General features: G+C 40.5%; 1 pseudogene; it reads left to right on the forward strand.

Annotated features, from left to right (window-relative positions):
* The first annotated feature begins 19,167 nt into the window (after nt 1-19,167).
* On the forward strand, nt 19,168-25,792 carry Pdzd4-ps1 (PDZ domain containing 4, pseudogene 1; annotated as a pseudogene).
* The last annotated feature ends 677 nt before the right edge of the window (nt 25,793-26,469 follow it).

Below are 26,469 nucleotides of genomic sequence, written 5' to 3' on the forward strand. Positions count from 1 at the left end.
TTCAAGGTTGCCTCTACCTGCATGACGAGCAACCCCACATACGTGGATTAAAAGCATTATACCCTCATGCTATTGCAGCGGTCACTTTGTCAACCTGTGCTCTGTGGGTGGTGCTTCCGAGGTAAGGCCACTATGGGGTCTTGGTGAAACAGATGGGACCTATGCTCCCCCCGACCACAATTAGCAAAGAGATCAGAGGTAAGCTCAAGCAAATCTGTTCTTTTGTGTGTGTGTGTGTGTTCTGTTTTACTTTCTGTTTTGTCTCTCTGTCATGTTGTCTCATCTTTGTTTCTGTTGTCTTGTGGGTTCTGCTGTATGAAGGGTTCAAGTCCCTTCAGAAGGGGTGTCAAGTCCCTCCAAGAGAGGGGTTAGACTCCCCTCGGTGGTTGCTATGGGTCCCTTTGAAGGGCTTACAGCTGTGAGAGGCAGACGTGCTAGTTGTCACAGGCCACAGGCCCTAGAAGATGTTCTAGGAGGAGATAAAATCTACAGGACACTCTAGAATCAGATTGGGAGGTGAGATCAGACAGTCCACCTCATCCCAGAAGCAGCTGAGTTTAAGCTGCAATTTGGGCTAGGTACTGAAAGGTATCAGGCATCTGTTAGGATGCCTTGTCTTGGTCTTGTTTATCTAGTTTGTTTTCAGTGGTATTGTCATTTCTTTTTGGCTTTGGTTTCATTTTTGGACTTAGACTGGTGACAGTGTTTGAAATCATGGATTGACGACTGTGTTTGAATTGTGGAACTTCCTGTTTTGTTTGTCAAAGAGTTTTACTTGGTCCTCTTGGTGCTTAACTTGGGAATGATTTGCTTGAGAGAAATTGCTTTCTGCCAGGGAGTTTTGTCTTTCTCTCTTGAGCCTACTCCCCAAGGAGAGATGCCCCCCTTTGCTCCCATTGTCCAGTCTAGCTGCTGTTAGCAGTTCATCACACATGTGTATGAATGACTCCAGGTTATTGAGTAATCCAGTCTGAAGCAGGTATTAACAAGAACCTGAAACCTTTGCCTTGGATCATGAAGAAAGGATCTATCTGTTGCTTGGACACTCAGAGCTTTTAAGGAAGGGACAGCACAGAGTGAGGAAGTGTGGGTATAAGAGTGGCAGGCAAGCATGCCTGCTAGCAAGCAAGCTGCAGGCTGTGCGCGGGCAGTGACTCAGCTCAGGTCAAGTCTGCATAAGAGGAGTTTCAAGGCGATAAGCCCAGCTGGGGCTGAAGTTTTGACACCAAAAAGATAGTGGTGAGTTAGTGATTATTTTAAAGACTATTATGAGACCTTTGACCATGAAAAACATTCCAGTCACTCCCTTCAGTGGCCAGATCTTCAACACTTGCTCACAGAAGGAGAGCATTCATTAAGAGAAGTTCTTTGAGGGAGCCTGCCTTATCTGCTGGCCCTATTCCAAGAGAGGAGTTGGTGTCTAGCATTAAGTCAACTTCCCCATTTATCATCATTGACATAGAGAGTGACTCTGATCCTATCCCCAGAGCAGTCAGTTCCTGCCCCTTTGGTAAAAATGTCCCAGGTTAGAGGGCAGAGGAGGCCCTAAAGTAGTTTTAGAAAGAGTCTGCAGAAGGCTGAGAGGAACTTTGTTTGCCAGACAGAAATTGGAATAGGCTTTTGGTGTGTTTATTCTTAGATGATAACAGGAGAAAATCTTGGCACTGGCTCTTCAGATTACTCCAACTGGGGCTGTCTGGTTCTCAGATTTTTGGGGATCCAGGCAGTGCTGTAAGCCCCAGGAAAGCTGATAACAAAGGATTGGGATTCCACAGCTGGATCTAGCCTGAGGTTGAAGGGGAACAATGGGAGCTCTAGATGGTCCCATAAGGATAGTTCTTGGCTTGACAGTGGCGAGCTTGGTTTGGCTTGGTTGTAGTGGCAGTCATGGATAGGAGCACAGGGAGGACTTCTTTGGAAGATTAGAGAGTGGCTCTGTAGGCAGAGGCCTTCTCTGTTGTTCCCCACGTTGTATCCCAATAAAAAGAGTCAGTCCACGGTTGAAGACATTATTATAATGGCAAAGAGTGGATGAGTAAAACTGTACCCCACTTCTCAGGGTGGATCACAGATTAAATACCCTTTCCAGAAAGAATGTCTGGGAAGGAAAATTTACTGGCTAAGCCTCCAGGTATTTAGGTGCCTCATTATAATATAAATCTGTCTTGAGCTTTTGTGACCTGTGGCCACATCCTCTACCTGTGGAGGGCCTTGAAGGATTGCCCTTACGTGACTGATGGCCACTAATTTATGGAAGGTTGTGGCTAGTGATGGGGGCCTGGTTTCATAGGAGTCAGGCAAAATGCCTACTGACCTTTCAGGGTCACTGGGGAATTTATAGCTGAGCTCCTCCAGAAACCAGGCCACCTTTTACAGTTCCACAGTTCCTTGTCTCCTTTGGATATGTATGGATAAGAAATTAACATTCTTTGTAGTAGGACACAATGTCAAAGTTTCTTGATCATATTCAGCACGCACCTCTACCTTAAAAATTAACATTCACCACGCAGCTGATCATTAGAAATATTGATAATTCTGACTTTATATAGTTGCATTATCTCATTCACATCTTATCTCCACCATTAGAACCATTATAAAGGTAGACCAGGTTCTAATATGGCTTTTGCCATGACCTTCCAGTCTTGGGACATTATTCTATTTTGAATACCCCAAAAAGTCAGGACTTGCTTTACAAACAGCAAAAGCATCCCAAAATTAGTGACACTTTCCTTAAATGTTGACAGTTCTAACACATCCACTGGCTACCATTCAAATTCTTGATAATTTTGTGAATGATCATCATCTGCTGGACTTTGTTTAATACTAACTAAATAAAAAAGTTTGGTTTTGGACAACCTTTTGTTGGTTTCCTTCAATTTTGTCTTCTCTCTCTAACTAAGCGTTTTCCTTAAATAATATTTTCAGTTCCTTTCAAGGTATTTGCAAATATTTCATACTTGTTTCTCACCCTGTTCCATAAGTTTCCTGTATTCTCTGTTCAAGGTTCTGTTTCCACATTTTAATTTTTATGTTTTATAATTCGATGTCTATTTTATTTTCATTGATTAATTTTAAAAGATTCTCCTCCAACACTCCTCCATTGTTGGTGGGATTGCAAACTGGTACAACCATTCTGGAAATCAGTCTGGAGGATCCTCAGAAAATTGGACATTGAACTGCCTGAGGATCCAGCTATACCTCTCTTGGGCATATACCCAAAAGATGCCCCAACATATAAAAAAGACACGTGCTCCACTATGTTCATTGCAGCCTTATTTATAATAGCCAGAAGCTGGAAAGAACCCAGATGCCCTTCAACAGAGGAATGGATACAGAAAATGTGGTACATCTACACAATGGAATATTACTCAGCTATCAAAAACAACGACTTTATGAAATTCGTAGGCAAATGGTTGGAACTGGAAAACATCATCCTGAGTGAGCTAACCCAATCACAGAAAGACATACATGGTATGCACTCATTGATAAGTGGCTATTAGCCCAAATGCTTGAATTACCCTAGATGCCTAGGACAAATGAAACTCAAGACGGATGATCAAAACGTGAATGCTTCACTCCTTCTTTAAAAGGGGAACAAGAATAACCTTGGCAGGGAAGAGAGAGGCAAAGATTAAAACAGAGACTGAAGGAACACCCATTCAGAGCCTGCCCCACATGTGGCCCATACATATACAGCCACCCAATTAGACAAGATGGATGAAGCAAAGAAGTGCAGACCGACAGGAGCCGGATGTAGATCGCTCCTGAGAGACACAGCCAGAATACAGCAAATACAGAGGCGAATACCAGCAGCAAAACACTGAACTGAGAATAGAACCCCTGTTGAAGGAATCAGAGAAAGAACTGGAAGAGCTTGAAGGGGCTCGAGACCCCATATGTACAACAATGTCAAGCAACCAGAGCTTCCAGGGACTAAGCCACTAACTAAAGACTATACATGGTCTGACCATGGACTCTGACCTCATAGGTAGCAATGAATATCCTAGTAAGAGCACCAGTGGAAGGGGAAGCCCTGGGTCCTGCTAAGACTGAACCCCCAGTGAACTAGACTGGTGGGGGGAGGGCGGCAGTGGGGGGAGGGTTGGGAGGGGAACACCCATAAGGAAGGGGAGGAGGATACCGGGAAAGGGAATAACACTCGAAATGTATATAAGATACTCAAGTTAATAAAAAAAAAAAAGATTCTCCTCCAAGCCTTTCTTCCAATCCGCATTTTTTTTTCTCTCTGGTGCTCAGTCTGATTTGTCAGCTGTTCTAGCTTTTGCTCTAGGACATTCTGTAGCTCCTGTCTCCAATCCTTATTTTCCTCTTTGTGTAGTTTTTGTTCTAGGGTCTTTTCCACTTCCCTTCTCTAACCTCCATTTTCCTCTTTCTGTGTCTTGGTATTTTTCTCTCTGTTTTACTAAATCTTCTAATTTCCTTTGTATGGATACTAAAATTTTCTCTACGGCCCAGTTTTTTAAGAAGACATAATAAAACAAGGCACTTAACATTATAATAATGATAACTGGCAAGGTATCAATTTCATTTAAATCCATCCATTTCAAACCGTTTAAAATAGGATCGCATAAAACTCAAAAGGTATCTGTTGTTTCTCATCTAAAGTGTCTAAAAAATATTATCATCATAAATTTAAAATACATATTCCCTGATCTGAAGATTCTTGTTCCTTTGTCTCCCTCTGGTATTTGATTCAGAACACTTCAGTCCTCTCTGATTCTTTAATTCACAGAAAAAGGCTAACTGTAGAAAGATCCGCCTTTTCTGTGATTCTGAGCAATTTCTGTTTTGTGTTTGGGTTGCAGCCCACAGCATTGGCACCCACCTCATGCAGCCTGTAGTACCAGTAGTTGTCCTGTATCTGGACATTCATGAAAGCAAGTACAGGAAATCTGGCTACAGGTGGAGATGTTCAGATCAGCCTGTGAGAAGGCTATAGCTAACTGCCATTTTTTCGGCTGTTTATCCACAGCTGTGAAGGTTGAATTTCAAGCAGTCATGCCCCCAGGTCCTTGGTCCTTCTTTAGGCTCTGGAAACCCCAACTGTGTTCCAGCACTGTGTCCCTGTGCTACCTGTGTCCCAACTCTGGCTAGGGTGCCAATTCTGGTTACTGAGAATTGTTTAGGGATTAGGGAGGGAACTTTTCAATTAGCTCTCTGTAGACCTCCTAATCCCACTGGATGTTTAATTTTCACCCTGATGCTATAGAGGATAACTCTAATTGTTTATGTGAGGAGAGGATGTAAACAATTAATTCAAGTTAGTTTGATTCTAAGCCTGGCTTAAGCTTCCCCCAATTTGTTGCTGGAATTCCCAACCCTGTCAATGCCACATAAAAAAGAAAAAAAACCAACAAAAAACAAACAAACAAACAAAAAAAACACCGTCCAGTTAAAAAGCAACATAGTTAGATTGGACAAATATATCACTATAGTAACTTATTCCCCAGATATAAGACCCCTTGGTACTTGCAGTATCCCCTGACCACCACTGCCACATCTCCTTCACTTCCTACATCCTCCGATCTCCTCTCATTTTCCTCCTTTCATTCTACCTCTCCCCTACACTTAAGCCTCCAGTTCAATCTTCCCATCCACTGCCCTATAATTAGCTTTCACTTTTGATTTACCAGTTAATATGGGGAGGAAATTAATGTGACATACCTTGCTCTTCAGGGGCATCCTCTCTTCTTGAAACATTATTAACATGAGAATACAAACAGCATCAGTCCAACCTAGTACAATTTAATGTTTTGGTTATTATATATTGGGAGGATCTACTTATCTGCTCCAATCTAATTGGTGTTCTGTATGCTTCTTGTATATTTAGAGGAATTTTTGAAGGTTGGGTGTGAGTATTTTCTTCTATGACATTGTTGAAAATATTTTCTGGTCCTTGAAGCTGGGACTCTTCACCTTCATCTTTTCCTATTGTTTTTAGGTTCCATCTTTTTACAGTATCCCAGATTTCCTGGACTTTCTGTGTCATGAATATTTTAAATGTCACATTTTTTGACTAAAGTCTCATTTCTTCTATCCCATCATCTATTCCTGACATTCACTATTCATCTCTAAGTTTCTGTTGCTCTATTTTTCCTGGTCTCTTTCCTGATATTTCTAGTTCCAGAATCCTTTGTATTGTGTTTTCCTTCTTCAAATTCGTTTTCAGCTCTTGAAGAGTTTTATTCATTTATTTCTCATATTTGATGGTATTTAGGCCTCTATCATCTTTAAAAGATTGGATTTTAGGTCATTTTTTGTACATTGGTTATATTAGGCTATCTAGGTCTCGTTGTAGTAGAACTGGAGGCTCTGGATGTTTCAACTTGCGCTGGTTATTTTTTATTGTGTTCTTTTATTGTATTCTTTTGCCATCTGGTTGTTTGTGTAGGAGCATTTTTTTTAGGATGGGGGAATCTTCTTCTATAATTTTGGTATAACAGGTTTCCGTGAAGGCTGGCCCATCTTTCATGTTTCTGATGCAATAAGGCCTTATGTGGGAAATCTTGTGCTGCATGTTTCTGTTGCAGGAGACTTGGTGAAGTAGGTCAGAAAATTGATGAACCAATGGAGCTTGTAGGGACAGCCTGATGCTCAGGGGATCTGTGTCAGGCCCCTGGGTGCTCTGTGGGCAGGGGATTTGTGGTGGAAAATTGTAACCTGGATGCTCCTAATGCAGCAGTCCTAATGAGTTTAGATGGAGTGATGGACAGACTATGGAACTTGGAAGGGACAACAGGTAGTTTAGGGCAGCAGGGTGTGCCATAGAGGACATTTTGGTCAGGATATTAGGGGAGAAAATGGATATAAACTGATTTTTTCTGGTGTTGTAGGCCTGGTAAAGGCAGGCAGAGCAGTGGGCAGACCTCTGCGCAGAATTTTTTTAAAACATGCATTATCAGGATAGGTATTAGTAGAGAGGTGCTCATGAAAATAAGACATTTTTGTTAAAAGACAAAGGATTAGAAGTTCTAAAAATTAGCAGACATGAAAGAGCCTTCAGTAAAGCCCTTTAGTGAGAAGAAGACCTGGTGACTGAGAGGTGTCATGACAAAACATCACATTCAAAGCAGCATGGCATCTCTCTGCTGGAGACCATTACCAATACAACCAAGACATTAAAAAGTTAACTTAGTAGTGAAATAATAGTAGAAATAGGAACTGTGGATAGCATGAGAAAAGGTGGGGTGAGAAAGCATGGGTAGTATTGTGCTTGAATCCATCTGTCTCTTCTTTTATTTGTTTTTCTCTTAAGTGTTGCTTGGTTTTATTTGAGTAGCAGACTTTAGTTACAGCTTCTGTATTGGTAAGTGTTATGCATTTGTTTATGTTATTAAATTATTTGTTTAAATTATCTCTGGTACATTTACCTAGTTCTGTGGAACATAAAATTTTAAAGTATTTTCTCATTATTTTCTGAATTATCTCATTGTTGAATGGTTTCCGTTTTCATGTCTACTATTGGTAATTTGTGTCTTCTTGTTCAGCTAATTGTGCTAATACTTTGTCGATATTTTTAATATTTTTGAAGATAAAACTTTTGGGTTAAATCTTTGTATTTTTATATATTCTTAATTTCATCTATGATTTTATTTCTATGTACCTGTGCCTACTGCTCTAGAAGATAGTCCTATTTCCAAGACCTTCACATTTATCATTAGTGCTATCATAGCACATTTATCATAGCTGTGCTATTAGTTTTAGGTTTTTAATTTTTTATATATTTACAACTTACACATATAATATACCATTTTAGCACAGCCTCCATTGCATCATGTAGATTTTGTGATGTTGTGTTTTCATATTCGTTAAATTCTAGGAACTTTATTAAAATTCCCTGCTTGACTTCTTCTTTGTCACAATTATCATTCAGTACTGTGCTTTTTAGTTTTCATGAGTTTGTGTACTTCTATTGTTTCTATTGATGTTTGGCAGCCAGGCTTATTCCAGGCTTATTCCAATATAGTCTGATAGAATACAGCATGTTATTTCATTTTTTCTATGTTGGGGTGGATTTGAATACTATTGTGTGGGTGATTTTGGAGAAAGTTTATATGCTAATGAGAAGAATTCACTATTATTCTTTTTGAATGTTCAGTGGAATATTCTGTTAGGTCTAATTCCTTTATGAACCATTGAACTCTAATGTTTCCCAGTTTAGATTCCTTCAGATGACTTGTATGTTAGTCAGAGTGGAATATTAAGCTCATCTACAACAATTGTATGGGGGTTAATCTGGATTTTAGATCAATTATTATGTGTTTTAGGAGTTGGTTAGTTTATAATCAAAATTGCAATATTCTGTCAATGGATATTCCTTTAATACATATGTAGGGACATTTAATAACCGCTTTTGATTACTTTTTGTCCAAACTTTATTTTGTCAATTATTACAATAGCTGTGCTGGCTTGTTTCTTTTTGTCTATTTGTTTAGATGTGGGAAATGGTTACAGTTCTGAGTGAGTGTATATCATTGACATGGCCACAGCTCTATAATACTGTTTGAGGTCAGGTATGGTGACTCCCCCAGAAGTTCCTTTATTGTTGAGTATAGTTTTCACTATCCTGGAATTTTTGTTATTCCAAATGAATTTGCAAATTTCTCTTTCTAACTCTATGAAGAATTGAGTTGGAATTTTGATTGGAATTGCATTGAATCTGTAGATTGCTTTGGACAAAATGACCATTTTTACTATATTAATCCTGCCAATCCATGAGCATGGGAGGACTTCCCATCTTCTGAGATCTTCTTCAATTTCTTTCTTCAGAGATTCGAAGTTCTTGTCATACAGATCTTTCACTTGCTTGGATAGGTTACAAGGAGGTATTTTATGTTATTTGGAATAATTATGAAGGGTGTCGTTTCCCTAATTTCTTTCTCAACTTGTTTATTCTTTCAGTAGAGGAAGACTACTGATTTGTTTGAGTTAATGTTATGCCAAGCCACTTTGCTGAAGTTGTTTATCAGGCTTAGGAATTCTCTGGTGGAACTTTTCGGGTCACTTAAATGTACTACTATATCATCTGCAAATAGTAATATTTTGACTTCTTTTCTTCCACAATTTCTATCCCTTTGACATCCTTTCCTTCTCCGATTGTTCTGGCTAGTACTTTGAGTACTACATTGAATAAGTAGGGAGAGAGTGGCAGACTTGTTTAGTCCCTAATTTTAGTGGGATTGTTCAAGTTTCTCTTGATTTGGTTTTGTGTTAGCTACTGGTTGTCTATATATTGCTTTTACTATGTTTAGCCATGGGTCTTGAATTCCTCGAGGTTCCAGGACTTTTATCATGAAGGTGTGTTGTATTTCGTACAGTGCTTTCCATGCATCTAATGAAATGATCATGTGCTTTTTAACTTTGAGTTTGTTTATATAGAAGATTTCATTGATGGATTTCCATATATAAGAAGGATTTGTTCATCCATGAGATGAAGCATACTTATTCATGATGTATGATTGTTTTGATGTGTTCTGGGATTCCATTTGTGAGAATTTTATTGAGTATTTTTGCTTGATAATATGTACATAGTAATAAGAAAAATTGGTCTGTAGTTCTCTTTCTTTGTTGGGGCTTTGTGTGGTTTGAGTGTAAGCATAATTGTGCCTTCACAATAGGAATTTGGTAGTACTCTGTTTCTATTTTGTGAAATAATTTGGACAGCATTGTTTTGAGGTCTTCTATGAAGTTCTGATGGAATTCTGCACTAAACCCATTTGGAACTGGGCTCTTTTTGGTTGGGAGAATTTTAATAATTGCTCCTATGTCTTTAGGATTTATGGGGCTGTTTAGATGGTTTATCTGTTCTTGATTAAACTTTGATATCTCTTATTTGTCTAGAAAATTGTCCATTTCCTCCAGATTTTCAAGTTTTGTTGAATATACACGTTTGTATTATGATCTGACGATTTTTTGAATTTCCTCATATTCCGTTGTTATGTCTCCCTTTTCTGATTTTGTCGATTTGGAAACATTCTCTGTGCCCACTGGTTCTCCTTGTTAAGGATGTTTTTATTTTTTGATTTTTCTCAAAGAACCTACTCCTAGTTTGGTTGATTGTTGAATAGTCCTTTTTGATTCCATGTGATTGATTTCAGCCCTGAATTTGATTATTTCCCGATGTCTACTCCCCTTGGGTGTATTTGTTTCTTTTTGTTCTAGAGCTCTTAGTTGGGCTGCCAAACTGCTGATGTGTGCTCTCTCCTGTTTCTATTTGCAGGCACTCAGAGCTATGATTTTGCCTCTTCGCCATGCTTTCATTGTGTCGCATAAGTTTGGATACATTGTGCCTTACTTTTCATTAAATTCTGAGGTCTTTAATTTCTTTCTTTATTTCTCCCTTGACAAAGTTATCACTGAGTAGTGCATTGTTCAACTTCCATGCATATGCGGGCTTGCTGTCATTTTTATTACTCTTGAAGACCAGTGTTAGTCCATGATAATGTGATAGGTTGCATGGGACTATTTTATCTTCTAGCAGTAGTTGATGCCTCTTTTGTGGCCTATTATACAGTCAATTTTGGAGAAGGTACAATGAGGTTCAGAGAAGAAGGTGTATATTTTGTTTTAGGAAGAATATTCTGTAACTATCTGTTAAGTCCATTTGGTTCATAACTTCTGTTACTTTCTCTATGTCTCTTTTTGATTTCTGATTCCATATTCTGTCCATTGATGAGAGTGGGGAGTTGAAATCTCCTATTATTGTGTGCAGTAGAATGTGTGCCTTAAGCTTTAGTAGGTTTGTTTTATGAATGTAGGTGCCCTTGCATTTGGACCATAGATATTTAGGATTGAGAGTTCATCTTGGTGTGTTTTACTTTTGATGAATATGAAGTATCCTTCCTTATCTTTTTTAATAACTTTTGATGTAAAGTTGATTTCATTGGATATTAAAATGGCTACTCCAGGTTTTTTTCTCTGATCAGTTGCTTGGAAATTTGTTTTCCAGCCTTTTTCACTGAGTTACTGTCTGTCTTTGTCTCTGAGTTATGTTTTCTGTATGCAGCCAAATGCTGGGTCCTCTTTACATATGAAGTCGTTCACTCTACGTCTTTTTATTGTGGAATTATGCCTACTGTGTCTACTGATTTTAAGAGGTAGAAAGGAATAGTTATTGTTGTTTCCTGTTATTTTTGTTGTTTGAGGTGGAATTATGTTTCTGTGTCTCTCTTCTTTTGGTTTCAATGCAAGGATATAACTTTTCGCTTTTTCTACAATGTGATTTCCCTACTTGTGTTGGAGTTTTTGATCTATTATCATTTATCGAGCTGGATTTGTAGAAAGATACTGTCTAAATTTGGTTTTGTGATGGACTATATTGGTATCTTCATCTATATTTTTTTTATTAACTTGAGTATTTCTTATTTACATTTCAAGTGTTATTCCCTTTCCAGGTTTCCAGGCCAACATCCCCCTAATCCCTCCCCCTCTCCTTCTTTATGGGTGTTCCCCTCCCCATCCTCCCCCCATTGCCACCCTCCCCTCAACAATCACGTTCCCTAGGGGTTCAGTCTTAGCAGGACCAAGGGCTTCCCCTTCCACTGACGATCTTACTAGGATATTCACTGCTACCTATGAGGTCTGAGTCCAGGATCAGTCCATGTATAGTCTTTGGGTAGTGGTTTAGTCTCTGGAAGCTCTGGTTGCTTGGCATTTTTGTTCATAAGGGGTCTCAAGCTCCATCAAGCGCTTCCAGTTCTTTCTCTGATTCCTTCAATGGGGGTCCTATTCTCAGTTCAGTGGTTTGCTGCTGGCATTCGCCTCTGTATTTGCCATATTCTGGCTGTGCCTCTCAGAAGAGATCTACATCCGGCTCCTGTCGGTCTGCACTTTTTTGCTTCATCCATCTTGTCTAATTGGGTGGCTGTATATGTATGGGCCACATGTGGGGCAGGCTCTGAATGGGTGGTCCTTCTGCCTCTGTTTTAATCTTTGCCTCTCTATTCCCCGGCAAGGGTATTCTTGTTCCCCTTTTAAAGAATATATGAAGCCATCACATTTGATCATCCGTCTTGAGTTTCATGTGATCTATGCATCTAGGGTAATTCAAGCATTTGGGCTAATAGCCAATAATGAATGAGTGCATACCATGTGTGTTTTTCTGTGATTGGGTTACCTCACTCAGGATGATATTTTCCAGTTTCCTAAATTTGCCTATGAATTTCTTAAAGGAATTCTTTTTGATAACTGAGTAATATTCCACTGTATAGGCATACCATATTTTCTGTATCCATTCCTCTGTTAAAGGGCATCTGGGTTCTTGCCAGCTTCTGGCTATTATAAATAAAGCCGCTATGAACATAGGGGAGCATGTGTCTTTTTCATATGTTGGGGCATCTTTGGGTATACGCCCAAGAGAGGTATAGCTGGATCCTCAGGTAGTTCAATGTCCAATTTTCTGAGGAACCTCCAGACTGATTTCCAGAATGGTTTTACCAGTCTGCAATCCCACCAACAATGGAGGAGTGTTCCTCTTTTTCCACATCATCGCCAGCATTTGTTGTCACCAGAGTTTTTGTTCTTAGCCATTCTCACTGGTGTGAGGTGAAATCTCAGGGTTGTTTTGATTTGCATTTCCCTTATGACTAAAGATGTTGAACATTTCTTTGGGTGATTCTCAGCCATTCGGCATTCCTCAGCTGTGAATTCTTTGTTTAGCTCTGAACCCATTTTTTAATACGGTTATCTGTCTCCCTGCGGTCTACCTTCTTGAGTTCTTTGTATATTTTGGATATAAACCCTCTATCTGTTGTAGGATTGGTAAAGATCTTTTCCCAATCTGTTGGTTGCCGTTTTGTCCTAACCACAGTGTCCTTTGCCTTACAGAAGCTTTGCAGTTTTATGAGATCCCATTTGTCGATTCTTGATCTTAGAGCATAAGCCATTGGTGTTTTGTTCAGGAAATTTTTTCCAGTGCCCATGGGTTCGAGATGCTGCCCTAGTTTTTCTTCTATTACTCTGAGTGTATCTGGTTTGATGTGGAGGTCCTTAATCCACTTGGACTTAAGCTTTGTACAGGGTGATAAGCATGGATTGATTTGCATTCTTCTACATGCTGACCTCCAGTTGAACCAGCACCATTTGCTGAAAATGCTATCTTTTTTCCATTGGATGGTTTTGGCTCCTTCGTCAAAAATCAAGTGCCCATAGGTATGTGGGTTCATTTCTGGGTCTTCAATTCTGTTGCATTGGTCTATCTGTCTGTCTCTGTACCAACACCATGCAGTTTTTATCACTGTTACTCTGTAATACTGCTTGAGTTCAGAGATACTGATTTTTCCTGAAGTCCTTTTATTGTTGAGGATAGTTTTAGCTATCCTGGGTTTTTTGTTATTCCAGATGAATTTGAAAATTGTTCTGCCTAACTCGTTGAAGAATTGGATTGGTATTTTGATGTGGATTGCATTGAATCTGTAGATCACGTTTGGTAAAATGGCCATTTTTACTATATTAATCCTGCCAATCCATGAGCATGGGAGATCTTTCCATCTACTGGAGTCTTCTTGAATTTCTTTCTTCAGAGTCTTGAAGTTCTTTATGTACAGATCTTTTACTTGCTTGGTTAAAGTCACACCGAGGTACTTTATATTATTTGGGTCTATTATGAAGGGTGTCATTTCCCTAATTTCTCTCTCGGCTTGTTTCTCTTTGAGTAGAGGAAGGCTACTGATTTATTTGAGTTAATTTTATACCCAGCCACTTTGCTGAAGTGGTTTATCAGCTTTACTAGTTCTCTGGTGGAATTTTTGGGATCACTTAAATATACTATCATATCATCTACAAATAGTGATATTTTGACTTCTTCTTTTCCGATCTGTATCCCCTTTATCTCCTTTAGTTGTCTGATTGCTCTGGCTAGAACTTCAAGAACTATATTGAATAAGCAGGGAGAGAGTGGGCAGCCTTGTCTAGTCCCTGATTTTAGTGGGATTGCTTCAAGTTTCTCTCCATTTAGTTTAATGTTAGCAACTGGTTTGCTGTTGTAGCTTTTACTATGTTTAGGTATGAGCCTTGAATTCCTATTCTTTCCAGGACTTTTATCATGAAGGGGTATTGAATTTTGTCAAATGCTTTCTCAGCATGTAATGAAATGATCATGTGGTTTTGTTCTTTCAGTTTGTTTATATAATGGATCACGTTGATGGTTTTCTGTATATCAAACCATCCCTGCATGCCTGGGATGAAGCCTACTTGATCATATAGGATGATTGTTTTGATGTGCTTTTGGATTTGGTTTGCCAGAATTTTATTGAGTATTTTTGCGTCAGTATTCATAAAGGAAATTGGTCTGAGGTTCTCTTTCTTTGTTGGGTCTTTGTGTGGTTTAGGTATAAGACTAATTGTGGATTCATAGAAGGAATTCGGTAGTGCTCCATCTGTTTCAATTTTGTGGAATAGTTTGGATAGTATTGGTATGAGGTCTTTTTGAAGGTCTGATAGAAGTCTGCACTAAACCCGTCTGGACCTGTGCTCTTTTTGGTTGGGAGACTTTTAATGACTGCTTCTATTTCCTTAGGACTTATGGGGTTGTTTAACTGGTTTATCTGTTCCTGATTTAACTTCGGTACCTGGTATCTGTCTAGGAAATTGTCCATTTCCTGAAGATTTTCATGTTTTAAATATAGGCTTTTATATTAAGATCTGATGATTTTTTGAATTTCCTCTGAATCTGTAGTTATGTCTCCCTTTTCATTTCTGATTTTGTTCATTTGGACACACTCTCTGTGTCCTCTCGTTAGTCTGGTTAAGGGTTTATCTATCTTGTTGATTTTCTCAAAAACCAACTTTTGGTTCTGTTGATTCTTTCTATGGTCCTTTTTGTTTCTACTTGACTGATGTCAGCTCTGAGTGTGATTATTTCCTGCCTTCTACTCCTCCTGGGTGTATTTGCTTCTTTTTGTTCTAGAGCTTTGAGGTGTGCCGTCAAGCTGGTGACATATGCTCTTTCCTGTTTCTTTCTGCAGGTACTCAGAGCTATGAGTTTTCCTCTTAGCACAGCTTTCTTTGTGTCCCATAAGTTGGGGTATGTTGTCCCTTCATTTTCATTAATTTCTAAGAAGTCTTTAATTTCTTTCTTTATTTCTTCCTTGACTAGGTTATCATTGAGTAGAGCATTGTTCAACTTCCACGTTTATGTGGGTATTCTTCCGTTATTGTTATTGAGGACCAGCTTTAGGCCGTGGTGGTCTGATAGCCCGCATGGGATTATTTATGCCTTTCTGTACCTGTTGAGGCCCCTTTTATTGACCAATTCTATGGTCAGTTTTGGAGAATGCACCGTGAGGAGCTGAGTACAATGTATATCCTTTTGCTTTATGATAGAATGTTCCATAAATAACTGTTAAGTCCATTTGGTTCATGACCTTTCTTAGTCTGTCTATGTCTCTGTTTAATTTCTGTTTCCATGATCTGTCCATTGATGAGAGTTGGGTCTTGAAATCACCTACTATTATTGTGTGAGGTGTAATATGTGTTTTGAGCTTTAGTAAGGCATCTTTTACGTATGTAGGTGCCCTTTTAATTGGGGCATATATATTTAGGACTGAGAGTTCATCTTGGTGGATTTTTCCTTTGATGAATATGAAGTGTCCTTCCGTACCTTTTTTGATGACTTTTAGTTGAAAATTGATTTTATTTGATATTAAAATGGCTACTCCAACTTGCTTCTTCAGACCATTTGCTTGGAAAGATGTTTTCCAGCCTTTCACTCTGAGGTAGTGTCTGTCTTTGTCTCTGAGGTGTGTTTCCTGTTGGCAGCAGAATGCAGGGTCCTCATTGAGTATCCAGTTTGTTAATCTATGTCTTTTTATTGGGGAGTTGAGACCATTGATGTTGAGAGATATTCAGGAATAGTGATTATTGCTTCCTGTTATATTCATATTTGGATGTGAGGTTATGTTAGTGTGCTTTTCTTCTTTTTGTTTTGTTGCCAAGACGATTAGTTTCTTGCTTTTTCTAGGGTGTAACTTACCTCTTTATGTTGGGCTTTACCATTTATTATCCTTTGTAGCACTGGATTTGTAGAAAGATATTGTGTAAATATGTTTTGTCATGGAATATCTTGGTTTCTACATCTATGTTAATTGAGAGTTTTGCAGGACACAGTAACCTGGGCTGGCATTTGTGTTCTCTTAGGGTCTGTATGACATCTGTCCAGGATCTTCTGACTTTCATAGTCTCTGGCGAAAAGTCTGGTGTGATTCTGATAGGTCTGTCTTTATTTGTTACTTGACCTTTTCCCTTCCTGCTTTTAATATTCTTTCTATATTTTGAGCATTTGGTGTTTGACTATTATGTGACGGGAGGTGTTTCTTTTCTGGTCCAATCTATTTGGAGTTCTGTAGGCTTCTTGTATGCCTATGGGTATCTCTTTCTTTTGGTTAGGAAAGTTTTCTTCTATGATTTTGTTGAAGATATTTACTGGTCCTTTGAGCTGGGAGTCTTCACTCTCTTCTATACCTATTATCCTTAGGTTTGATCTTCTCATTGAGTCCTGGATTTCCTGTATGTTTTGGACCAGTAGCTTTTTCTGCTTTACATTATCTTTGACAGTTGAGTAGATGATTTCTATGTAATCTTCTGTTCCTGAGATTCTCTGTTCTATCTCTTGTAGTCTGTTGGTGATGCTTGTATTTACGCCTCCTTGTCTCTTCCTTTGGTTTTCTATATCCAGGGTTGTTTCCATGTGTCCTTTCTTGATTGCTTCTATTTCCATTTTTAATTCCTTCAACTGTTTGATCATGTTTTCCTGGAATTCTTTCAGGGATTTTTATGAATCCTCTCTGTAGGCTTCTACTTGTTTATTTATGTTTTCCTGTGTTTCTCTAAGGGAGTTCCTCATATTTTCCTTGAAGTCCTCCAGCCTCATGATCAAATATGATTTTGAATATAGATCTTGCTTTTCTGGTGTGTTTGGAAATTCCGTGTTTGCTTTGGTGAGAGAATTGGGCTCCGATGATGCCATGTAGTCTTGGTTACTGTTGCTTGGGTTCCTGTGCTTGCCTCTCGCCATCAGATTATCTCTAGTGTTACTTTGTTCTGCTATTTCTTAGAGTGGCTAGACTGTCCTATAAGCCTGTGTGTCAGAGGTGCTGTCGACCTGTTTTCCTGTTTTCTTTCACCCAGTTATGAGAACAGAGTGTTCTGCTTTCGGGCATGTAGTTTTTCCTATCTACAGGTCTTCATCTGTTCCTGTGGGCCTGTTCCCTGAGTTCACCAGGCAGGTTGCTTGGAGCAGAAAAGTTGGTCTTACTTGTGGTCCCGAGGCTCAAGTTTGCTCCTGGGGTGTTGCTTATGAGCTCTCCACGGGGGTAGCAACCAGGAGGACCTGTGCTGCCCTTTCCAGGAGCCCCTGTGCACCAGAGTCCCTGATGGAGTTTGGTGTTTCCATCTGGAGTCAGAGAGGTGGGCAGAGTGTAGTCTCTTCTGGTTTCCCAGGGGTGTCTGCCTCTCTGATGGTTTACCTCTCCTGCCCATGGGATTTTGGTGCAGAGAACTATTTATTCAGTCCATCCCTTCAGGTTCTGGTGGTGTCTCCGACGCAGCGGACCTGCTGCTCCTGTGCCCTTATCTCTAACTTCATCTATCTTAATTGAGAGTTTTGCTGGATATAGTAATTTGGGTTTGCACTTGTGTTCTCTCAGGGTCTGTATGACATCTGCCCAGGATCTTCTGTCTTTCATACTCTTTTGGTGAGAAGTCTGATGTAATTCTTATAGGTCTCCCTTTATATGTAAATTGACATATTTTCCCTTACTGCTTTTAAAATTCTTTTCTGTTTTGTGCATTTGTTGTTTTGACTATTATGTGATGGGAGAAATTTCTTTTCTTGTGCAATCTATTTGGAGTTCTATAGGCTTCTTTTATATCTATCGGCATCCCTTTTTTAGATTAGGGAGGTTTTCTTCTATAATTTTGTTGAAAATATTTACTGGACATTTAAGTTGGGAGTCTTCACTCTCTTCTATACCTATTTTCCTTAGATTTGATATTCTTTTTTTTTTCTTTGGTTCTTTTTTTCGGAGCTGGGGACCGAACCCAGGGCCTTGCGCTTCCTAGGTAAGCGCTCTACCACTGAGCTAAATCCCCAACCCCAGATTTGATATTCTTATTGTGTCCTGGATTTCCTGGATGTTTTGGCCTATGAGCTTTTTGTATATTACACTGTCTTTGATGTTTGTGTCGATGTTTTCTATGGCATCTTCTGTCCCTGAGATTGTCTCTTCTATCTCTTGTATTCTGTTTGTGATGCTTGCATCTTTGTCTCCTGATCTCTTCCCTAGGTTTTCTATCTCAAGGCTTGCCTCCCTTTGTGCTTTTTTCTTGTTTCTATTTCCATTTTAAACCCCTGGATGGTTTTGTTCAATTCCTTCACCTGTTAGGGTGTGTTTTCCTATAATTCTTTAAGGGGTTCTCTAAGGGATTTTTGTGTTTGCTCTTTAATGGCTTTTGTGTATTTACTTGTGTTGTCGTGTACTTCTTTAAGGGAGCCATTTATATCCTTCTTAAAGTCCTCCCTCATCATCATAAAATGTAATTTTTAAATCTAAATATTGCTTTACTGGTGTTTTTGGATATTTAATATTAGCTTTGTTGGGAAAACGGGGCTCTGATGATGGCAAGTAGTCTTGGTTTCTTTTCCTTAGGTTACTATGCTTGCCTCTCACCATCAGGTTGTCTCTGGTGTCAGCATGTCTTGCCATTTCTGACAGTGGCTTGACCCTTCTGTAGGTCTCTATGTCAGCACTCCTGTAAACCTCCTTTCCTGCATTCTTTCACCTGGAACTTAGAGTGCTCTGCTCTCAGGCCTGTAGGCACTCCTGGTAAATGTTATTCAGCTCTTGGCACATGTAGGAATCTGAAGGGTACTGCCCCTTACGGCTCCTAGGTTCCTGCGCATAGGTAGCACAGATGGCACTAGGTGATTTCTTCTTGGGTGGTGAATATGGGCAGAGAGTAGTCTCCTCTGATTTCTCAGGAGTGTCTGGATTTCTGAGGATCCAGCTCTCTCTGCCATGGGATTTTGGTACACATAGCTGTTTGACCAATTGAGTTCAGCTCCAGGAGCAGATCAGAACAGCAGGCTCCTGCTGTTCACTGCTCCTATAGTCTTATGTTCAGAGGCACTATGCAATTTCCTCTTGGGCCATGGATGTGGGCAAAGTTGGGCAGAAGCGGCAGTCTGTCCTTCAGCCTCAGAATGGTCCACACTTCAGGGTGTTCATCTCTTTCGCCCATGGCATTTGGGAGCAGGGAACTGTGGGATGAAATAAATTCAGTTCCAGGCATGGCCAGAAACTGGAAGTGCCCTGTCCCTTACGACTTCTTCCTTTGTGGGTCCTGAATACATCAGTCAGGTCAATTAGAGCAGAAAAGTTGGTCTTACCTCTGCTCTCAGGTGTGTAGGTTCTTCTGGTAACTGTCTTTCTGTTCTTGGTGCTGGCAGAAATCAGAAGCATCCTGTCCCTGACTGCTCCTAGGTCCCTGCGCCCAAGGGCACAGCTGTCACTGGGTGATTCTCTCTTCAATCTGGAATGTGGGCAGAGGATAGTCTCCTCTGATTCCTCAGAAGTGTCTGCACTTCTGAAGGTCCATCCCTCTCCCCCTTGGGATTTGGGTGCAGGGATATACATTTTTATTAATCATCTTGGCATTGTAATTTCAGTGTGTGTGCTTGGGTGTGTTTTTCCTTCTCTTCAGAATGATGTATTTCTTCTCATATCTTCTGTAGAATTTAACTAGTCAGTTTTTATCATGGAAAATGGTGTTTCACCTTCAATTCTAATAGGTAGCTTTGTTTGGTGTAACAGTTCTTATGTATTAGAACTTGGCATACATCTTCTAGAACCTTCACTCTTTTAAAGTTTCTGTGGAATAATCACACACTATTCACATGTGCTCACTTTTTTGATAAATAGACCATTTCTTTTCCTTCCCCTTGTAGCTTTCAGTATCCTTTCATTATTCCATCATTTGTTTTTTTTTTTGCTTTTAATCTTTTGAGAGATATATGACTGCTATTATGGATAATTATATTCTTGTCATCTCATCTCTGAAGACTATTCTTGACCACTGCCTGATATTGTCTCTGGCTTGGTTCCATCAGTGGTTCTGAATATTGTTCTCTTTTTGGTTTGCTTCTAGATTAGACCTTTGCACTTATTCTCTGCATTCATCATTCACTAGATTTCACAATTCTTTGAGTATCTCACACACAAATCTGACAGTAAAGCCAATGGGAAAGAAGCCAGAAGAATATATCCTACTGGGTCACAAAGTAGCAATGAGGAACCTGGATTCTCTCCAGGCAAACTGCTCAATCCAGAGCCTGGGATCACACTGCACTTCCTTCCTTGCCTGTACATGCTACTTCCTGAGTTCTCTGTCTTCTCACTGCTACTCTCCAGTTTTAGAATCTCAGTGTAAATAGAAATTACTTCTTGGTGCCTCTGCTGGTGAACTTCCTGGAAATGAGTTCATGGCAGATGGTAGGAACCAGTGCTTGTGAGTAAACATACAGATCATGTTTTGTTCTTTTGGGAGATCTGCAATAGATGGTATTTGACTATGGTTAAATGAACTCTTCATTTCCATACCTGTACATTCTCCTTCTCCCCTTGCCACTGATATGACAATCATAGTGCTTTTCTCTTTTTCCTGTTCCTGGTCCTCTGTCAAATTGCTTATCTTCTTTCTCCTCATTTTGTTTCTTTTATACTTCATTTTCACTTTTTATTTAACTTACTTGTTCATACCCTAAATGCAGTATAAAAGGTGGGCAAGAAGAGATCTTAATAGGATGATGATAATGAGAAAAATGGAGGAACTGTCCAATCCTGTATGGCCAGCTCAAGCAGGCTTCATCACACCTCCTATTTTCATCCTTAAAGTGTGTCCATTACCTTGATTTAGGGTGGGGAAAGATTTTTGTCCTACTTAAACCATCCTGTTTAAGAGTCAAAGTCATGATTTCCCTGCAGAGGTAAATTCAATATACATCCAACTTCTCCCCTCATTTTTTTTCTTATACAGAGCCATGGGCTCAGTTCCTGTACAGTGTTTGAAGCTGGGCTCAAAATGATCCTCATACACTTGGTTTCATCCTTTCAACACTAAATTGTATTCACTTTGAACTGATCAATTCTTCCAGGATTTGTAAAACAGGAGTTAAGTACCTATAAACCTACAAAAGATCAGAAGCATCTCTAATGGATAGTCTCAATGGGTATGTAAGTCCTTGGAGATTTTAGGGTATTCTTGCATGTCCATGAGACATAAAGTTCTCTGTGATCTTTGGCAAAGATGTTGAGGATGGGAGAATGTGACTCCATGTAAAATTTGGAAAGAATTCTTCTGTTTCTGGTATTGATTGCAAATAACTGTAGGACAGGACAATAATCCAGTTCTGAGAAAATAACTGGAGGGCAGGGAGGATTCTCTTGGTGGTCTTCATGACCAGATTGATGAATGAAATCATGGTTTATAGTTTATTTACTCACAAATTTCACTAAGCATTTTTATAACAAAAATCTGAAAAATGAATATGTATGTTATAATGACCACTCTTTATGTAACAGGATTTAAAGGTTTAAGTCTTGCTTGCTGTGTTGTACTTAAGTAAGCCTTTAACCCATCTGTGTACCTTATAGCCAAATGATGTGAGACCATCAATATCTACAACTGTGTACATTCTGACACCTGCCTTGGCTTAGCATCAGGTTTTGGTAATTGACAGGTGAATTGTCACTCTCCATTTCTAGGATTCTGGCTTCTTTACATTTCTTAATCCATACTTTCACCATTGACTGTATTAATCAGGATTCTTAGACTCACAGAACTAATACATAGTCTCTATATGGTAATGGAATTTGTTAGGATGACTTACAGTCTGTAGTCAAATTCCCCAACAATGGTCAGCTGCGAATGAGAAGTCCAAGAATCTAGTAGTTTCTTAGTCCTACAAGGCTAGTTGTTTCATCTGGTCTCCTGTAGATTCCAACAGATGTGTGGAAAGTAAATGCAAGCAAATGAAGAAGAGCTAATCTTCCTTCTATCAATGTACTTAAGTAAATATTCAACAGGTGTAGTCCAGATTAATGGTATGTACCACCACATCCTGGTTCTGGTCCTTGTTTGTCCTAAGTTGACCTTGAACTCAAAGATCTCAGTGCCTTAGTCTCTTGCAATTAAAGGCATGTACTACCTTGACTGGTCCTAAGCTTTCCATAGCCTCTATGCCTCAATATCTTCAGGCATCTGTCAAAGTCAGAAACTTGTGTCTCCCAGGCTCAAGGTTTGGATCACAGTTGAGCCCTCCAAATCTGGATTGGAATTCATTCCAGATATAGTCAAGTTGACAAACAGGATTAGCCATTACTCTTACATGTGCACTCTCCCCTTCCTCCCTTTATTGTTACCTTTTGTAACACATGTGTCTTATCTGACAAATATTGTAAATAGGGGTGGTTTCCCTGTGAATATAACAGACCTGATTAATGAAGCTTTACTTCAGCATTACCTTTTCTGTCAGGCTGACCAGCAAACAAGAGCTCCAGCATCTCACTTCATTCTTACTCAGACAACACAGGGCACATGTTAGACAGCTTTCCATGACTGTAACCAGAGTCAAACAATGAAAGAATAAAAGAATTTTATTTCATGATTTCAGAGGTTTCTACCACCATGATGGAAGGATGCAGGAGAACATAGTTATTAAACTCATGGCATTTGGGAAGCAGCAGAACTGAGTAAAATTGAAAGGAATCAAGGAAAAAAGTACATCTCTCAAAGAAACATTCCTAGTTTGATACTTCCACCCCAAGAAAACTTCCCCATCTGTTAACAATATGCCAACTGTTAAAATGCATTAATGTCTTAAACCATGGATAAGACAGAGACAACACAGGCTAATTGTGTCAGAAAACAAGAATTGTGCTTACAGAATCACTCAGACATCCTCAGTGCCATCAAGTGACTAAGATGAGACAACACAGGTGAAGGTGCTCATACACCACCGTGTCCTTTTCCACTGTGTTCACACACATGTGATTCTTTATACTTCTGGAAACCTCCACTATTTACCTTTGCTTTAGTAAATTCCATACTTTTTAAAATTGGGGGTGTTTGGGATATTTATTTTTATATTTTTCATTCTCCTAAGAAAATGTTCACAGTGCTGTTGGGAGGAAATGTTGTTAGTGATCCCATTCCAAAGATCTTTTTGAAGGTTTCCTTACATTTTAGGTGGACATTTAAAAGCTTTAGAATTATGAGTAGGTCACAATGTGAATATGTACATTTTAAAACATAAGTGTGTGTTTAATATATTTACTGAAAATATTTTTCTAAGGTGTGTTGTTGTAATATTATAAAAATAAAGCAGTCTTTTGACCCGCTCTAGGGCCGGCATGACAGTGTTCCAAGATATCTGGTAGATATCTTTGACTCAGTGAGCAAAGCATCTCATCAGCTCTGCTCCATCCCATATCACACTGCTGAAGGCCTCTCTCTGAGCCTGAAAGAAATCTCTCTAGCTATCTAATTCCAAAGGCAGGTTTCCAGGACAGAAACATATCCCAAGTCCTATGCGGCCCAGATTATCTGCCACACACTCTTTTTTTTTTTTTTCGGAGCTGGGGACCGAACCCAGGGCCTTGCGCTTGCTAGGCAAGTGCTCAACCGCTGAGCTAAATCCCCAACCCCCCTGCCACACACTCTTACACTTAAATCTGCACATGAAAAAACATACAACACAAAAACATTTGATCTAATTGATAAGATAAAATTGCTCACCTAATCATACAAAGCCCTGTACACATCCATCCCTTAAGAACACCACTGATCAGCAGACTGGAAATGATGAGAAGGGGGCTCCTGATGGGGGCCCTGGCTTGGGCAACAGCCAGGATCTGGACAGCAGGGTAGGCCAGACTAATGCTTGTACCCACAACTAAGAGAGCTCTGAACATGACCTGCTCAGGGATGAACCTCCCAGCACCACCAACACCTTTGGAAGCCTGCGCAAGTTCGGTCTACAAGGGGATGCCCTACAGAGCAGGGACTTCTACTTCAGCATAATTCTTTGCTAGCTGAGGGGGCAGGGCTGGGAGGGGCTGACCTTCCTGGGCTCACTGATGAGGAGTATGAACGCTGCGGGGAGCTGCTGGAGATCAAGTGCCACCTGGAAAATGGCAACCAGCTGAATATCTTCTTCTCCCAGGCCTCCAGTGGCAACAGTGCCCTAGATGTCAACCACAATGAGAGCCTAGGCCATGAGATGGCTATGCTGGAGGAAGACCTTCGGCACCTAGAGTTCAAGTGTTGCACTATCTTGTGGGCACAGAAGATGCAGCAGTTGATGGAGCGTTGTATGAAGTTCTGGCTGCTGGAAGAAGAGAGTCTCTATGACCTGGCAGCCAGTGAGCCCAAAAAGCATGAGCTATCTGATATATCTGAACTGCCAGAGAAATCTGACAAGGATAGCACCAGCGCCTACAACAATGGGGAGAGCTGCCACAGCACTCCACTGCTTGTGGAGCCTCTGCCTGAGAGCCCCCTGAAGCAATCTGCTGCTGGCAATTCCAACTTGAACTGGACCCCTTCTCGCCCTCCTGTCACCACCCACCTCAAGGGTGCTCCTTCACCAGGGAGCTCAGCCAAGTTCTGATAACTTTAGCTGGATCCCGAAGTGGGTCGTAGACAACACAGAAGAGCATATCAGCCGCAGCACCAAGACAAGTGTTACTCTGGAGCGTGTGAGCCCTGTAGGTAGCCCTTACCTCTCCAGGTGCCACGGTGGCCAGGAGATCAAGCAGTACCATAGCTGTATGCAGTTGGCCCCGCCACGTACCCTGGAGGATCTGAGTCATGGCTCCTTGAGCTTGGCTAGTGGTCTTCGGGTGGACAGGGTGGTGGCTGCAGCTGTTGAAGCACCCCGCATGGACTGGAAAGTGAAGGTGTGAAGTGATGGGACCCACTATGTGGCCAAGTGGCCTGTACGAGATCGGCTGCTGAAGGTCAGAGGCCTGAAGATCCGAGAGGCGTGCAGTGGTATGACCACTGATGATGATGCAGTAAGTGTGATGAAGATGGGCCGCTACTGGAACAAAGAAGAGAGGAAGCGACACCTGATTCGAGCATGGGAGCAAAGGAAGCATGGTGAGTTCATCCAGAGCTATCTGGAGTGTCTAAGGGAGCAGCAGAATGGTGACAGCAAACCTAAGCTCAACATCATTGCGCTGAGCCAGTGTAAGACCATAAAGAAGCGAAACAAGAAGATTCTGGACAACTCGATCACCATCCATGAGATGCTGGCACATGGTGCCCACTCAGCTGATGGGAAAAGGACCTACAACCCTCTGCTCTCTGTCACCACTGTCTATGCTGCTCCAGCAGGAGCCCAGCCCAGGCCTAGAGAATCTGACCCTCACGCTTCCTTAGAATCTAGTGTCTGTCGATGTGTGTGCTTGCACGATGTGCTCATGCACACTCCTACCTGTATATGTATGTGTGCATAGGACTTTGGTAAATAGAAAGCCCCAGGAAGGAACACTTCTCTTACATCTAGTTCCTTCTCCCCAAGAAGCTATGCCAACAACCAGCATAGAGGCATACCCATAAAGAGCACCTCTGTGTGCTTGCACATGGTATTCTTGCTATGTTCTTGGAGACAGGAAAGTCAGTGTGGACAGGTGAGGTGAACTATCCTAAGCACAAGAAAATGTCCAACTTCATGCAGAAAACGACCTCTCCTCTTGTAGGAGCTGCAATTATTTGTAGACAAAGGTAACCCTGATTTTTGTGATTTTCTTTTTTTCTGTGCTTGCCAATAGTTGTGTTCTGTTTTGTGGACCTGCCCTGGGGGCTGGCAGCTCCTTTAGGTAGCCTGGCAAAGGTGAACCCCACCGAGTGCTGGCTGAGGAGGTTGGGGGGGGAGAGAGATGGTTGGGTGGGAGGGAAAGGAAGAAGATGGGTTAGAATAAAAAGCCGCTGTCCTGGTGGCCTCTACCCTGAGGAGTAGCAAAGGGGTTCTGCCTTGGCTTTCAAGGCTTAACCATGAGGCCCACTTCTCTCACCAGTGACTGAAGGAGAGTGAGATCATAGGGATTTTGGGCACAGTATCCATTCAAAAGAATTCTTCTATGTCAACTGTGGCAGAGCCACTCTTCTCACTGGCATAAGTAAGGAGTGCCAAACCAAATGAGCAACACAGAAGACCTTATGTAGTTTAGAGATGATCTGGTGGGAGTTGGGAGGCTTGGGCCCAATGAAAGGAAGGTGGGCTAAGAGATGACTAGGACCCAGATGATGTAACTTAAAAGTGCCACTTGTTTGGTGCCTCTCAGGCTTGGTGAAGCTCACTGGATTCTACAGGATGCCCCTGATCCCCAACTACATCCCAAGAATAAAGCAAGCTGCCTTTCTTAAAAAAAAAAAACATTAGAACATTCA

This window comes from Rattus norvegicus, chromosome 8 (genome assembly GCF_036323735.1).
Source record: "Rattus norvegicus strain BN/NHsdMcwi chromosome 8, GRCr8, whole genome shotgun sequence".
NCBI lineage: Eukaryota > Metazoa > Chordata > Mammalia > Rodentia > Muridae > Rattus > Rattus norvegicus.